Below are 18,864 nucleotides of genomic sequence, written 5' to 3'. Positions count from 1 at the left end.
ATCCTCGCCAAGGGATAGGGGTAGTTTTTGCAGTATATTTTCAAGGATAGGGGTGGTTTCCGCAGGGATGTTGCAATAACCATATATATTTTTGAAAAGCACTATTGATGAAGCATATGCTCATATAGATCAAAAAGCAAAAAACAAAAAAAAATTTCAACCCCCCAATTTATTTGTTTTTTTTTGGCTGCAGGGGTTGCACTAGGAAATCGCTTTTGGTGTCCATGCATGGGTAATAATAACGTGCACAAAATGATATATGAAGCATATTAATAAAGGGCATTGTGTGCGAAGGATTCCAAGAAAATCACTTTATTTATTAATTCTTCTTTTTTTTTGGGGTGGTTCCAGGGAAAAAATAGGGGTGCATTATACAAATTTGTAAATAACACCAGTACGTGGGTAATCGCTGAAAGTCATTAAACTCTAGCATAAACGGTGGTATAAAAAGGGGTTTTTTAAAATGTAACACCCTGTAATTAAAAAAAGGGCAATTACCCTTAAGTGAAACCTACACCAAAAAATCAATCAATTATTTTTGAATAATTGCGGTTAGATTTTTTCTTAATTTCCGGTACAGTTAGGGAAAAATATATATCTTTTTAAAACATCTTTTTTAAAAACTTGTCAACTTTGGGGAGCTACCCCCGCTAAACAGTGAATGATAGACATATGCTGTTGAAAAAAAATCGTAGAAAATATAGTCCTCTTTATATTTCTATAAAAGAAATTTTTTGTAAATGGTACAGGAAGGACTACGTTCCGCAAAAACCACAAATTACCCCCTTTAAAGGGGTGAAAAGGGGGGTTCCGGGGCGAAATTTTTTCAGAAAAAGTTAGTCTTATAATAAGCACCCTTTGATATACCAGAAAAAAAATAAAACCTGACTTGTGTTCATTTTGCAAGGTTCAACCTCTGTTTCCTACACTAATAGGGAAATGTAACAATATATTCTTTGTGAATATTTTAATGATTTTTCTGGTAAGTAAGGACACACTTGTTAGTTTTCTGCTCTTTAATTTGTTTTCTTTTTGTCTCTAGTTCTTCAATACATTTGTATAATGTAACTATCCTTTAATATCGCATTTTTTAAATGTGTTACTGTTGATTTCTTGATTTATGAAACCACATTGCCTCAAGAAAGAGACATCCCTTCAATTGGCACATTCTTTTCAACCGTTATTGTTTTCTCCCACTTATGTCAATCGATTTCCATAAATTAAAACATTGTTTGTAACAGTGAGATAACAGCAAAGCATCGAACAAAACAAGATCAGCTCCAGCACCAACACGTACACGTAACCAATTACACGTTGACAGAATAGTTGAATAGCCAGAGTATTCGATGCAAACACTCTATCCATTAATTTTAACAACAGCTACAAATAACACAATCAATTTCAATAGCTGTCGCACTAATATTTAACTCCCATAATGCGGCCCATTTAAAATGTAAATTAACCGCCCCCGTCTACACACGAGCGATAGGTAGGGAGGCGGTATCCCAGACGTGTTGTGTCTGGAATTTCTATATTTCATATAATGGTGAAATGACGGATGCATACTATTCTGTGTATTTTCTTCTTCTTCTAAAAGTGACTATCTTCTAGAGATGTTGGCGACCACATTGACCCATCTTATTCTATTTACGGCAGCTCGAAATAGATCAGTTGACGTTAGACCAGTCCACTTCCTAAGATTGGCCAGCCAGGATATATGTCTACGTCCAGGGCCTCTCCTGCCCTCAATCTTGCCTTGTAGAATCAACTGCAGCAGTCGGTATTTTTCATTACGCATAATGTGGCCGAAGTAAGCCAATTTTCTGTTCTTTACGGTGTTAACCACTTCTTTGTCTTTTCTTAGCCTCTGGAGAATAGTTATATTAGTTGTGTGGTGTATATATGAGACCCTCAACATACGTCGGTAGCACCACATTTCAAACGCCTCTAACCGTTTTATGGCATCTTCTGTCAGGCTCCAGCTTTCAACTCCGTGTAGGAGGACACTAAAGACGTAATATCTAAGAATTCTTATGCGTATATTGATACCTAAAGACAAGTTGCAGAGAATTTTCTTAAGACTGTTAAAAGAGCTTCTGGCTTCTTCAATACGAGTTTTTATTTCGTAGCTATGATCCCAAGTATCCTTAATGTTGCAGCCCAGGTAGCATATTTTCTGTACTCTCTCTAGACGTGTATTGTTTACTGTAATTTGGGCGTTTATGTTGGTGTTTTTACTAATGATCATTATTTCTATGCAATATTAAAAACAATTATACCTTTTACCACAAATATATAACTTTCCCAAAAAAAGTGTGCGACCTGATCCAAAAAGCTTACCACAGAAACCACCTGAACCGGACGAAATAACCAACAGGGCTCTAAAATACCTCCCAAAAACGAAAGTAGTTGTTTATCTCACCAATATAATGAACGCACATAAGATTTAGAAGATTTACTAATCGATGGAAGCAAGTATATCCACAAATCAGGAAAAACCAGCATTATTTCACATAACTACAGGCCAATAAGCTTACTCCTAGCGTCAGCAAAATTGCTGAAAGAGGATACTCTCAAAGCTCGAAGAGAAAACAGATAGACTACAGGTTTTACCAGATGACTAAGTCAGATTTAGAGTCGGATATTCAAGCGAACACCAGCTTCAGGCACCAGCACTTCAACGGTAGACAATACACCGGAGTAGCCTTCCTAAACGTAAGCAAAGCATTCGACAGAAATTTGGCATAAAGGACTGATCCACACAATGAAAAACTATGGATATAGTAATGTAACGACGCCTGTAGGACAAGTCCTATCCGAAATCCGAAGTCCGGAGGCAGGAGTACGACAGGGAGCTTTCTGTCTCGGCTGCTGTATAACATATACAGGGTGTTTCATTAATAATTGTCCATATAGTAACTGGAGAAACCTCAGTACAAAAAGAAGATTTAACCTAAAACACTTGAATAAAATGTGGTTCCTTACTGAGTTACAGGGTGTTTTATCTAAAAATTTAATAAGTATTTTTGCTCAGCATTTTAAAACTATTCGACGTATCCTTTTCATACTTGGCACATAGTGCGACTACTATACACCCTACTAAATTATGATAAACGAACGTTTCTAGCTACTACCAGAGGCGTACGACAGGGGATAGTGAATGGTTGACTTCCCAAATTCTACACCACTGGATGAATTACTATTTTAGTGCCATTTTTAGATTCTCCAATACTTTCTACGTAAATAGTATACTCTTTACTGGTAACGATAAAGTCATTAGTTTTCGAGATATTTGAAGTTAAATATGAAACGGAACAGTTATTTTGATTAATTTATGATGATTCATATGATTAAAATTTAAAAACTATTTGTACCCAGTACTTTAAAACTATTTGTCGTATCCTTATCACACTTGGCAGAAAGTGTAGGTACTGTACTCCCTACTAAATCAAGATAAATAAACGTTTCTAGCTACTACCAGAGACGTATGACAGGGGATAGTGGCTGGTTGACCCTTTCCAAATTCTATGCCACTGACGAAATTGCTATTTTAGTGTAATTTTTTGATTTTCCAATACTTTTTATGTAAATAATATACTCTTCATTCGTAACGATAAAATTATTAGTTTTCGAGATATTTGAAATTAAAAATGAAGCGACACAATACATTAATCAAAATAACCGTGTCATTTAATTTTTAACTTCAAAGATCTCGAAAACTAACGACTTTATCGTTACAAATGAAGAGTATATTATTTTCATAGAAAGTATTGGAGAATCCAAAAATTGAACTAAAATATCAATTCCGCCAGTGGAGTAGAATTTGGAAAGGGTCAACCATTCACTTTCCCCGTCGTACGCCTCTGGTAATAGCCAGAAACGTTTGTTTAACATAATTTAGTAGTTTGTACAGTACCTATACTTCCTGCCAAGTATAAAAAGAATACGTCGAATAGTACTAGAATGCTGAGCTAAAATAATTTTTAAATTTTTAGATGAAACACCCTGTAACTCAGTAAGGAACCACATTTTATTTAGGTGTTTTAGGTTAAATATTCGTATCTTGTGCTAAGGTTTCTCCAGTTACTATATGGACAATTATTAATGAAACACCCTGTACATACACAGCTGATGCTGCCGAACAGTAGGCACCATGATCAGCCTTTATGCAGACGACAAGTCAATAGTGGCCACGCACATAAATATATCAATACATTGCAACTAGAAACCTTCATCTATCGACAGCACAAGATGCCCACGACGAATAGTACGTATAGTGGAAAACTACAGTAAATCCGGAGAAGACCCAAACAGTGGTGCTTAAGACGAGACGCGACCTACCAGCCTAACAACTAGGGAGGTTCGACACTCCCACCTGATAATCAAAGGAAACAAAGTACCTATGGGTCACCATGGACAAGACACTCACGTTCACGCCTCATGTTACAAGAACTGTATAGAAGGCAACAATTTTCAAAGATAATATCAGAAGCCTAACTAGAAGAAAAATCAAATTACAATTCAGAACAAAAACAAGGCTCATTGGTAGTATTATGTTGCCTATCCTGGCGTACCTAGACATAAATCAGAGACACTATTTTGAGCTAAACAATTAGACAATTAGTAAAAATAGAAAAATAGACGGTTTCGTTTTGATTTAAATCTGTCTACTGCCATCCCCCGATAGCGCTATTTCTAGGTCTACCTGTTGTCAAGGAGGCTATGCAAGAAGACAAATTTACATCAAAACTTCCGTAGTTCTCGGTATACAATAAAACTATTTATACCGGAGTAAGGTTAGAACGTCCTCTAACATCCTCCCTCTGAGTCGACATTCATTTCAATTAGACAATTACTGTTCATGAAGGATTTCCTGGCTGAAAAATCTATGTACGTGATCCAATACAACAACCACAAATCTTTTCAAAGCACCAGTATATAAAGTACAGATTGACACGATGGTGGTCAACATTCGAAACAGATGGACACTGCAACAAGAAGAAAAAGAATCTTAATCGAAGACCTGACGATGTGCTGGATGGATTGTTTGTTTGTCCTAATTAGCTCCTTTTCAATTATACGCTCTTATTTTTATTCTTCAAATATAAAAATTATGTCTTAAGAATTATTTTAAAATGCCATTAAACCACAATATAGTCATCTATAAAGATCAATAAAACTTCTTTATTAACAAAAATCGTATCCTGAATAATCGTATGACTTACGAGACTTTCGTATAGCCTGAGAAAGAGCCAAAGCAGAGGTTTAAGTATAAGGGAAAACCATTAAACGTTTTTTAATAAAAACTAAACAAGAATGTTACCCAGCCCTTTGACTAAAATGTGTGAATTCAACACTTTCGACTGAAATGTATTACCTTTGCAACGGCAGACTATGAAATTAGTGTGTAGTGCGCGAATGAAAAGGGACAAAAAGTGCTATAAATACCGAAATGAAGCAGAAAAATTCATTAAAATTAATGAATGAAGCGTTCGGAATTAAAATTCATTAAAAGCTTTTTGCGCTTTTTTTAATATATCCGTTCGTTACTTGATTTACGGCCTAATGATTATAAATTTTCTGAATTGCGCGGTAAAATCAAATAATAGTTTATGAAATTTAATGGTAAGAAATTATGGCTTTTAACAAATCAACAGGATGATATGTGTGAAACATTAAAACGGCAATTACAAAACAACAGCTAAAGCTTTTACACAAATAAACAATTTCTCTTCTGTCATCAGCTCAATAGAGGATTGCTACTACAATTATTGCAGACTCTTTTCTGTCTTCATCTGTTCTTATTAGCTTTTCAAAGTCTAGCCCTGTCCATTGTTGAATGTTTCTTAGTTTTTTCCTTCCTATTCATCTCTTAAATAAACAATTGAGTATAGACATTTTAAAAAGATTCATAATTTAACAGAGCTATTTGAATCAAAGAACAAGATGCATCTTAAGTTGAACACTGAAATCACTATAATCGATATAATATGCAGAAAGGAAAGAAATTAAAAAATTAAAGAAAAAAATCTTCTGTATAAAAGGTATATTTATTTGAAATACCCAATACTACCAGTAGGTATACTACTATAATATGTCAATGTAAGACTTTTAGTCGACATTTTAAGGGTTTTAACCCATGTATTTTTGGTGGCTTAGCATGTAGAGCTTGTTGCAAAGAATACTGATGATGCTCTTTTTAGAGCGAAAAACGTCCTGTTTTTTAATGTAGCCCTTTATTGGGGTTTTAAGATAAACATACCTTTTACACACAAGATTTTTTTCTTCAATTTTTGTAATTAATGGTATACAGCTAGCTACAGGAAATTTTTCCTTATGGAAAGAAATTACATTTTATGAGAAAGAAATCCCAGGTAAAATAACTTGGTAACTAAATAAATGAAATGGTAGAAGGATCTAAGTCCAGAAGAACTATCTATCTCTCTCTCTCTCTCTCTCTAGTGCCTTTTGTCCTTGTGGAGTATTGAACGCTTTTGCGTTGCTCTGCCAAAAATGAAAGATCACTGGATTGACTGGATCAGCGCATCCTCTTCTGTTTTATTCCTTCGAAATTTCCTCTACGTCTTTTCCATTTCCTCAATTTCTCGCTCTATGTTGCATATCTCTCAATTTCGGACCAATTCTTTCATGATCTCTTGTTTCAGTTCTTCCTTATCTATTATCCGGTATTCCTCTTCTTCTTATTCCGTATTCGAGTGTATGTCCAATACATTTCCTTCTTTTAGTCGTGACTGGTATTTTTTCTTGTTTTGTCCTTCTATATGTACATAGTGCTGCGTTCGTTATTTTATCAGGCCAGAACATTTTTAGGATGTTTCTCATTTATAAAGGTTTTTAATTTTTTGGTAGTTGTTTCTTCCTGCCTCCAAGATTCTGCTACACTCACTGATTCTGCACTATACCCTGGTGCCCTCAAATTTCTACTGATCGACGAAGCCTTACTGCGCGACTGGTTTTACGGTTAAACTGATAATCATTGATGATGAGACTACATGGTATCTCTGTGAAATGACTCGAAAGAATATATTTCAAGCCACGTCTTGACTGGTTGAATTGACTCGAAAGAATAATCTAAATGTATCCTTTTCAAAAGTGGCACTACTATAGTGGCAATAGTATTTCAAAAGTCAGGGCCCACGCAACTAACGAACAAAGGTTTTTATTTAGTCAGCAAACTTAATGTGCTATAGCCAAAAATATTGTATATGATTTGCAATAATTAAACTTAATTAGCCGGTCGCACTTGTACTTATACAATAAGAAATTGCGTTAATGTGATATTCGAGGTGTGCAAGTACTTGGAAGGGGAAACGAGAAACGACCCTGCGCGAGTCGCGGAGAAATATTGCAACTATCTTAAATAATTCATATTGTCAATTGAAATTGTCAAATTGACGTATATTTCATACCTTCTGTCAATGAAGCAGAAAAATTATATATTGCTCCACAATATTGATATGATATGCAATTATTATATAAAGGTAAATTTAATTAATTTTATTTTGCTTGCAGTACTGCCTTTTTAATAACTAATTTTATTTACTACATACAATTGTTGAAGTTTTCATAACATAACCTGAATCTTATTTTTTCTTCTTATTATTTTTTTGGACTATGGCCTTGACAATTATCCAGTAACCAGGACTAATATAATTGGCCAACATAATTAAAAGTGCGAATTTTAGTATAGAGCGTAGAAATAGGGGTCGCTTTGCCGAACTTGCACGGTCCCAATACGGGCTGATAAAACGATTGTTTAATATCGGATATGAAAACTGAATATTGTAATTCAACAGCATGTCTGAGATGATTACATTTTTGTCCATTAACTCTTTTAGTCCCACTCTAATCGTTTAAATACGCAGATTTTGGCGACAAAGTATCTACCCTACCGAATCCTTCTGTCGATTCTTTTCATGCATTTTATTTCTTCATATTCAATAAAGGTTTACAGTCTAGAGTATAGAGAAATACCGCTCTTATATCAAACCCTACGGAGGACCGAAGCAATATGAATTCTGATCTGTTTTTCTCGCACTGGCCTTATCTGGGCCATTAGTAATGGGCTTCGTCTCGACTGTCCCATGTCCAGCGGTAAATTATGACGTCATACGTCTTCCGGGACAAGCAGGCGATGCCGAGCACCGGCAGCGAGGAGAGTGCACCGGCCTCGGCATCGGCTTGTTCTCACCACAGGCAGGTCACGTGACTTATGACCGATGCTATTTACGACCTTGGCGTGGCGTATCTAGCGCCCCGCTGCCAGAGAGGGTCGTACAAGTGCGATAACACAGATTAACCAGGTTGCCAAATTGTCCTAAAATTCAGCAACGATCGCTACTTTTTATATATAATATCGGTTTACAACGCTCTTCGACGTCTTCTGATCCATAGATCGTCCTCGAGTTCTCTGTCCCTGATTTCTCTATCAACTCCTTCTCTCCAACTTCTTCTGGGCCTTCCTGGTCTGCGCCTTCTTCTTGGTTGCCATTCGAGGATTTGCCTTGGGATGCTATTCTCCGGCATTCTCCTTACGTGTCCGTACCAGCTGAGTTGTTTCGTCCTGATGTCGGCAACAATATTATGTGTAACCCCATAGCCACTTTTACTGTACAAGCCATGAAGTTGAAATTTGGCAACATCTATTGGTAGACCGATTAATTCTGACAGTTCTCATTTATTTTTAAATAATTTTCACTGTATTTACAGAGAAACTGAAATATTTTACAATACTTCGTGGTCCAAATTATAAAGAACATTAAAAGGTATGTTATTAAGATGATTTTAGTTCAATATAATATATTTTTATATAAATTTGCGTGCATATTGAAATCCGTCCACTTAAAAATTTTGTCATTTTTAATGTCTTATATTTCCTAAACCTGTTGGCAGATTTAAGTGATTTTTTAAATATGTTATAGCCTAATTCTTTTACAATACTGCTGTAATAATATTGTTGCTAACCAGTTAAATTTTTATGGTGTACCGGGCATTTATAAAATACTGAAATTAAAACCCAACTATAGACTCCGGTTTTCTTAACATTCTGTTTTTTGAAGTTATACTTCTTTACGGGCGTAATGACGGTGAAATTTTATATGGGAAAACCTAGCGACCGGGCGCATGCGCATTATAACTTTGTTCTGATTGGATGTTCAAATGACATGACAAAAATTATCCAATATGGCAGCTGTGGCACAGCTGTGGGACTGTGTTTGGTTATAATGTATGCTTGTTGCGTTTTAAAATTTGTAGGAAGAGAAACAACAAACAAAAAGTTAGTTAATGGTTATACTGCCTTTTTAAATAGTTTTCATATTATATTTTTGGACTTATTTACATAGAAGAGATGATTGTTGCATGCCAATGTGAAAGCTCATCAAACTGTGCCTAGTATGAGTGCCGCAGATCTCGCTTATTCAAAGCTAAAGAATCTTTCACTGGTAAGTGTTTTATAAATAGTTGATCAAATTTTGTTATGATATTTGAACATAGCCACTTTGCACGACGCAAGTGATTGCGAAATTTATTAGTCGTTATACGGGCTCCGATACCTACCTTGAACCTACCAAAATACATAAGTAGTATGTAATACTTTTTTTTACATAATTTGATTACCATCAAAATTTCTATCAATATTCACCTAATATATTGTCTTCTTACCCTATGTTTTGTTGTATTTTTTCAATTCTAAATCATTTCAATTCAAAATCAAAATAATTTGATTTACATAAGTTAAAAATGTCAAAAGGTTAATCTGTTTAGTTAGACGATCTTCGCACATAATGACAAACTGTCTCTGTGGTGCAGTTTTAATGCGGGTGAATCCCAATACAACGCAAATACCAGCCGCGTGGTAAGTTGGTTCGAATCCCAATAGAAACTTTTATTTTTTTTATTTTTTTTTATACATTTTATGATTGTAAGTATATTTATTATATAATTTTATTTTCAGAAAATACGTATTTAGTTAAAAAATTTTCCGACAATTAATGTTCAGAAATCATTTGTGGCATTTTTAATGTGTTTGTGTGTGTTTTATTTTTTTATTATTTTAATTTTTGGCACTGTTTTAATAAAAATGTTTGAGAAGTATTAAGTATAAATTAATTTAATATTTAAATAAAATATAAATAAAAAGTATATTAATTTCGTTTATAATCATATAATCATATAATAGAAGTATAACTTCTTACGTGCGTACAAAGTACACACACATTCTTTTTTTTTATTAATTCGCTTATGTTTAACAACTAGATTTGTTCTTTATCAATTCAGGGTGTTTCTAAATAAGTGCGACAAACTTTAAGTGGAAAGGAACAAAATGCAAAATTTTGACGCCTGTATTTTAAATGTAATCATTATTTTCGAATCCTGAGAAAACTAATAAGTATTTTTGAAAAATTTAAACGCAGAATGAAAGATTACTTTATTACCGAGGGCCGAAAGTCCCTTAAAATGAATAAAAAGTTTTTTTTTAATGACAGATTTGAAACTAAAAATCACACTAAATTTTCTTAGTTTTTCACCCCTGTAACTTATTAAAATAAACATAGAAGTTTTCAGGGACTTTCGGCCGTCGGTCCTAACGTAATCTTTCATTCTGCGTTTAAATTTTTGAAAAATACTTATTAGTTTTCTTAGGATTCGTGAATTTCCTAAAAAAATGAATCCCGTTTATATTCTTGTTATTGGTTTTTTTTTTTGTATAATAAACGTTACTTACAAGGAATTACTTTTAATATTATTTTGTACAAACTTCTAATTAATAATATTTTCTTGTTCGACTCAAAAAATACTATAAATTTTACCAGAATTTGTACTTTAAAATCCTAGTTTCGAAAGCGGTAGTCCGAAAGTCAGACTACCGACGTCATCAATTGCGACGTTGCCTTTTTCTCTTCATGGTTTGTTTGTAAAGTAAAGGTGGCTATGGTAACCCCCATGATTTCTCGGACTCTCTCGTTTGTTATTCTGTCGCGTCTAGATATTCCCGCCGAACGGCGCCAGAAGTCCATTTCTGCTACTCTAAGCATTTTCTCTGCTTCATATGCTACTTTTTATACGTTTTTAATTTGAATACGTTGGAAAGACAAACCACCCTATCAATCCATGACACAATGCTTTTGTATAAACAGGGACTAAAGCTTCTACATATGGCATCCAGCTGTGGGGTTCTGCTAGGAAGTATAATTTAAACAACATTCAGTGATTCCAAAATAAAGCTTACAACTGGTATACTGAGCCAAAGGCGGTGGTCTCCAATAGACGCTGTAGGCTGCGTACAGCGTCACGCCGTAGGAAAATTGTTCATTTTTGTTACTTTTAATAAACTTTGAAGGAGAAATACTATGTTACAACCGAAAATAGTTAAACAAGAGAAATTCTAAAACAAATTCAAATTACGGGGTAAATTGGAGTGACCATCTACTTAGCCGGTGGTATCCAACAGACGCCGTAGGCTGCGTACAGCGTGTATTGGAGACCATCGACTTACATAATATGCTGTTTTGTGCCTTACCGGGCTTGCAGAGACATTCCATGTGCATATTCTTATGTCTAATTGTAGGTATTCTTCTTTTTTATTGTCACATGGTTTTCGATGAATAACAGCTTGAGGAGCTATGTATGCTTGTCTTCTGCCTTATCTTGGTATCCGATGAAAAAATACCTTCTCTTATCTTACGTTAGTGCCGTTATGAATGAGCGAGGGACTAATAATGGCATGATTTTCCACAAAAACCGTTTAAATTGCTCTAGTCATGTATATGGTACTCCAGCTTCAAGCCAATCCAGGATAATTTCCTTTGCGGCTTGAGCTGGTACTGCTGATCGCTGCTGCCCTACATCAGGAAGGGATAGAAAAAACGTAACTAGATTTTGAAAGGATAAATGTATCAGACATGTTCTTCCTCAGTAAGAAGTTGAGAGTAAAACGTCGTGGACAGGGTCGTTTCCCTGAAGTAGACCTATTCTTTACTGAGATCGTAGAAAGGTGTCTACCCACTACCTATAGGCTGGATATGACGAACGTCTTAGGACTAGTAGATCTTCTTCTTTTACTACTTTTATTTAGGCTTATTGTGTAAGTAAATGTCTTTCTAGCCGTAGTAGCGATCGTTATAGACAATTTGGGGTTGGACGGAAAAGGGTATGTTGTATTTGAGGTTTGTTGGGGTGGCAGTATTATTTTTATAAATTCTGGAACAAAATTGAGAAGAAAAGGTCTACCATATCTACAATATTTCTGTTTTTAACATCCCTGTACCACGATCGTAGTAATCTTCTCTCGCATTTTCAAATCGAGTCTAACATAGCTACACCGCAATGAGCTCTTTTGTTTTAATCTACACATATGTATAACATTATGTAATAATCCAAATTAATTCCTCGAAGTTTCTTCATACTTTTTCTATATCACTTAATAATCCCTGTAAATATCCCATGGGCATCACTAACGATATCAATATCAGTGTGCAGTAAAAAAACGTCAATGTGGAACTTGATGAAATGAATTTCTAAAGGCAGGCTCTGGAGAGAAATGTATATGAAATGTATATCTTTTTTTATTTTACTTGTAAATAAATTTAAAATAATACTTAAACTTAAATAATAATAATTAAACATACGTGGGTTTTTTCACCACAACAACTGTACTGGCTGAATACATTAACGTCTGCTGCCTTTTCAGAACTAACAATGACTGAATTGAGGGTGTTTGGTTTTTTCATGGCTTGTCGCCAGACTAATCCTGTACAAGCATCGCAATAATCTTCTCTCATAAAAATGGTGCTATTACGCATTTTCAAATTAAGTATAACATAGCTACATCACAATGGGCTCTTTTACCACTGTACCTATATAGTCTAGTAAAATAAAATTACACTACATGTAAATCAAAATATAAATTCGTACAGGTTGAAACAAATTTTATATCAAAGTGTATGTGGGTACAAAAGATATTTTCAAGAAAGTATCCAAATCATACAAGGGGATCATTGTTTAAATAATTAAAAAGGGGTCATTTTTGAAAAAAAAAATGACTTTTGTAACTGCTGAGGTAATTCACTTATTAATGAAGGTGTACGGGATTTTTTTCTCCAAAGTTGAAGGGTAAATATTTCACATAAGACTTACTAAATTAAATTTGAACTTCTATTTATTTAAATAATTGTATATAAAACTTTAAAAACAAATGTGCAAAACATTATTTTTACCGTTTTAAATAAGCACTATAAAATATCTTACTTTACAGGAGAAGCTGCGCTATGTTATCAGTATTAATCGAAAAAAAATTTATCCAAAAATATTTAATATTTTTTGAGATATTGAATTTGTTTATTAAATGTTACTCTATTTTCAATTGCAAAAACGCGGTTGTTGCCAAAGAAATATTTACCTGTATTTAAACATCTTATTATTTTTATTTTTATGTATATTTTCGATAAATGTATTGATATATTCAAATTTCAATTAAACTTCCCCCTAAAAAGGCATTTGAAAATTATTCTTTGTTTATAATTTGTTTTTTTTTAATAACGTCTCGGGGATTAAATATTTTGAAATACCGTTTCGATAATTCGGTTCCTGGGAATTTTTCACTAATTAACAAATTTTTTTTGTCTTTTTTCCTCTTCTTTTTTTTCTTGGAGTTACTACGGGCCCTTTTAGGGTTAAGTTTCATTAGGAATGTCGAATCTCTAAGTTGTAGATTCTAGACCTAAAATTATTAAGATTGGTCTAAAATTACTTAAATAAAATGTGGCTACTTACTGAGTTACAGGGTGTTTTATTTAGAAATTTAAAAATTATTATTACCAGGTACTTTCAAACTATTTGACGTATCCTTATCATACTTGGCAGAAAATGTGGGTACTATACAGTCTACTAAATTGTGATAAATAAAAGTTTCTAGCTACTACCAGAGGCGTACGACAGGGGATAGTTAATGGTTGATCCTTCTCAAATTCTACGCCACTGAGGGAATTACTATTTTAGCGAAATTTTTCAATTCTCCAATACTTTCTATGTAAATAATATACTTTTACTGGTAACGATTAAGTCATTAGTTTTCGAGATATTGGACGTTAAAAATGAAACGGCCTAGTTATTTTGATTCATTCATTCATTCATTTTAAACTTCCAATATCTCTCAAACTGATGACTTTATCGATACCAATAAAGTTATTTACATACAAAGTATTGGAGAATCGAAACATTTCGCTAAAATAGTAATTCACTCAGTGGCGTAGAATTTGGGAAGGGTCAATCATTCACTATCCCCTGTCGTGCGCCTCTGACACTAGCTAGAAACGATTATTAATCACAATTTAGTAGGGTGTATAATAGCCACACTTTCTGCCAAGTATGATAAGGATACGTCAAATAGTTTTAAAGTACTTGGTAACAATAATTTTTAAATTTTTAAATAAAACACCCTGTATCTCAGTATGTAAACACATTTTATTTAAGAGATTTCAGTTAACTTTTAATATTTTTAGGTCTAGAATCTACAACTCAGAGATTCGACATTCTTAATAAAATTTAACCCTAAAAGGGCTCGTAGTAATATAACTCCAAGAAAAAAAAAGAAGAAGAAAAAACGACAAAAAATTTTGTTAATTAGTAAAAAATTCCCAGGAACCCAATTATCGAAACGGAATTTCAAAATACTTAATCCCCGCGACGTTATTAAAAAAACAAATTATAAACAAATTTGAATAATTTTCAAATGTCATTTTAGCGGAAAGTTTAATTGAAATTTGAATTTATCAATACATTTATCGAAAAAACACATAAAAATAAAAATAATGAGATCTTAAACAGGTGAATATTTCTTTGGCAACAACCGCGTTTTTGCAATTGAAAATATAATAACATTTAATAAACAAATTCAATATTTCAAAAAATATTAAATATTTTTCGACCAATCTTTTTTTGCTTAATACTGGTAACATAGCGCAACTTAGTCTGTAAAATAAGATATTTTATAGTGCTTACTAAATATGCTAAAAATAATTTTTTGCAAATTTGTTTTTAAAGTTTTATATACAATTATTTAAATAAGTAGGGGGTCAAATTTAATTTATTAAGTCTTATGTGAAAGATTTACCCTTCAACTTTGCAGAAAAAAATCACATAGACCTTCATTAATAAGTGAATTACCTCAGCAATTAAAAAAGTATTTATTCTGCAAAAATGACCCCTTTTTAATTATTTCAACAATGATCCCCTTGTATGATTTGGATACTTTCTTGAAAATATCTTTTGTACCCACCTAAACTTTGATATAAAATTTGTTTTAACCTGTACGAATTTACATTTAGATTTTTTTTATTTTATTAGGCTAATATCATTATATATAATCATCCAAATTTTCAATTCCTCGAAGTTTCTTCATAATTTTTATATATGTATCACTTAATAATCACGGGCTTTCCTCGAATATGTGTCCTCTTGGCAACGGAGCGTTGGGTTAAACGTAGCAATAACAAATAGCTGAATATATATGGCGACATCGCTGATAATATCAATGTGCAGTAAAGAAACGTCAATGTGGAACTTGAGATGAATTTCTAAAGGCAGGCTCAACAATTAACCGTGCAAAACAACCCTAGAGAGAAATATATATCTTTTTATTTTATTTTTAAGTAAATTAAAAAGAATAATAAAACTTACCACATACGTGGGTTTTTTTCACCACAGTAATTGTTCTGACTGAATGAATTAACGTCTGATGCCATCTCAGAGCTAACTGTGACTGACTTTAAGGTGTTTGGTTGTTTTATAGCTTGTCGCCAGACTAATCCTGTAGAAGCATCGTAATAATCTTCTCTCATAAAAATGGTGCTATTACGCATTTTCAAATTAACTATAAGATAGCTACATTGTAATGGGCTCTTTTACCACTGTACCTATATCATTATGTAATCATCCAAATTTTTAATTCCTCGAAGTTTCTTCATAATTTTTAAATATCACTTAATAATCACGGTAGAGACCCCATGGGCTTTCCGCGTACAAGTGCCCTCTTGGCAACGGAGCGTTCGGTTAAACGTAGCGATAACAGAAAGCTGAATATATATGGCGACATCGCTAACGATCATCTGATTGGACCAGAGAATTAATGGCGTAGGTAGCCGGCGCGTTAATGACTACATATTGCTACGCGGTTAATTAAGGCCCGGCTTGCAATTTTTATGGGGAAATTATGCACACGGTACAACTAACACGGTAAACACGACGAGTCAAATGACAACGGACAGAGACTGATAAGTTTTGCAATGGAAAAAAATATGGTGGTAAGAAGTACACAGCTACAGCGGAAAGAGATACATAAGGGTACGTGGACATCTCCGGACGGAAAAACCGTTAACCAAATTGATCATGTAATGATAGAAAAACGACACGCGGAATTTATTACAAATGTCAGAAGTATGAGAGGAGCAGACTGCAGTTCAGACCATTTTTTAGTAAAAATTGAATGTAAAAGTAAAGTAGAAGAAAAAATAGTTGTAAAAAAGGATGCAAAAAGAACAAAATCATACGAAGTAGCTGAACTGAAAAAAGAAACAACCAGGCAAAATTATCAAGAAGAAATAGAAAAAATGTTTTTGGAAACAAAGAATGAAGCCACAGATGTAGAAGAAAGATGGGAACAAATAAAACACATTACAAAAGAAGTAAGCAGAAAATTGATACCCAGAATTAAAAAACAGACAAGAACTAAGGAGTGGTTTGATAGGGAGTGTGCAGAGCTGTCAGAAGAGAAGAAAAAGTTAAGAATACGTATGTTGACCAACCCTAACGACAAAAACAGAGAAGAGTATAACCACGTACGAAAACAGTTAAAGAAAAGTTGCAGGAAGAAAAAGAGAGAATCCAATGAAAGAAAGTTGCAGGAGATAGAAGAAAAATTTAAAAACAATGAAATAAGATCATTTTATCAAGAGGTAAAAAAAGTAGAAAAAGGTTACCAAAGCAAAACAAGCTTCATAAAGACCAGAGAAGGAGAGCTAGTAAGTGAGCCGGGAAAAGTTATGAAAGAATGGAAAATGTATTTCGAAACGTTACTAAACAGTGATGATGAAGATCAGGGAGAGGACGAAGACAGAACAGAGGGTGCAGATATAAGAATAGCCGAACCATCCAAAGACGAAGTGCAAAGAGTTGTAAGCAAATTGAAAAACAATAAAAGTCCAGGGCCAAACGAAATAAGTGCAGAAATGCTGAAAGCAGGGGGAAGAAAACTACTGGAAAAGGTGTATGAACTGATAGAACTTACATGGAAAGAAGAAAAGATGCCTGAAGAGTGGGCCAAAGCCTGGATAATCCCATTACATAAAAAAGGGGATGCAACGATGTTGCAGAATTACAGGGGTATTGCTTTGCTGGACGTGTGCTATAAGATATTTGCTAGGATTGTAAGAGAAAGATTAGAGGTATACGCAGAGAAACTAATAGGAGAATACCAAGCAGGCTTTAGAAACAATAGATCGACGACAGAGCAAATATTTAACATAAAAGAAATCCAAACAAGCTGCTACGAACATAAAATGGTTTTATATGCACTATTCATAGATTTTAAGCAGGCCTATGACAAAATTAATAGGAAAAAAATGTATGAAGCCCTACGGCAAATGGAAATACCAGAAAAGCTAATCAAGTTAATAAGAATTACCTTAAATATGACATCTAACGAAATAGTGTGGAACAGTCACAAATCGGAAGAGTTTATAGTCAAAAAAGGACTTAGACAAGGTGACCCTCTATCAACTGTGTTATTTAACCTAGTTTTGGAAACAATTGTAAGGAACAGCAGAATAGAAACACAAGAAACGATCTACCGTAACGAACATCAATGCATGGCCTACGCCGACGACCTTACACTGCTAGCAAAAACTAATACCGAATTAAAGAAAATCATGAGAAGATTAGTCAGAGAGGCAAAAAAATTCGGCCTAGAAATAAATGAAGAAAAGACGAAGTATATGGTGCTAGGCAACACAGAAAGAGAACCTGTAGATATGCTAAAGTTAACAGCGTTCGATGGAAAAGAATATAAATTTAAACGAGTAAATCACTTTACATATCTAGGTGCCATTATAGATGAAAAAGGACACGAGCAAAACGAACTAAAGCACAGGATAGCTAAAGGTAACCGAAAGGTCGGCAGTTTAAAAAAATTATTAAAGTCAAATTACGTATCAAGAAAGACGAAAATTAGAATATACCAAACTGTAATAAGAGCAACAGTCACCTACGGATGTGAAACATGGGTACTAAACAAAACAGAAGAAGAAATGATAGAGAGATGGGAACGCAAGGTACTGAGGACTATTTTCGGGGGAAAAAATACGGCAGATGGTTGGCAAAGAAGAACTAATGAAGAATTAAGGATGCTTTACAAGGAACCAACTATAACAAGATACACAAAGGCACAAAGAATCAGGTGGGCAGGTCATGTCGAGAGGATGGATAGGTCAAGAATGCCAAAGAAGATACTATTAAGAAAACCAGTTGGGACAAGGAGACGAGGTAGACCAAGAAAAAGATGGCACGAAAAGTTTCAAGAAGATATAGGATCGATGGAAATTACAGACTGGAAAGAGAAAGCGAAAAACAGGATACAGTGGAGAAACATAGTGCAGCAATTTTTACATAGTCATTAAATCAAATTACATAATAAATATAAGACATTAGTATATATTGTTATTTGTATTATGTAAAATTGTTATTGTTAAGTTGTAAAGCCCTAGGCCTCCAAGGTCTGTAGAGCATGTTAAATAAAACAACTAACTATGAGTTTATATGGTATCCCTATCCAAACCAAATCAGAGATAT

Source organism: Diabrotica virgifera, chromosome 3, assembly GCF_917563875.1.
Source record: "Diabrotica virgifera virgifera chromosome 3, PGI_DIABVI_V3a".
Taxonomy (NCBI): Eukaryota; Metazoa; Arthropoda; class Insecta; order Coleoptera; family Chrysomelidae; genus Diabrotica; species Diabrotica virgifera.
Note: the sequence above shows the minus strand (reverse complement) of the source record.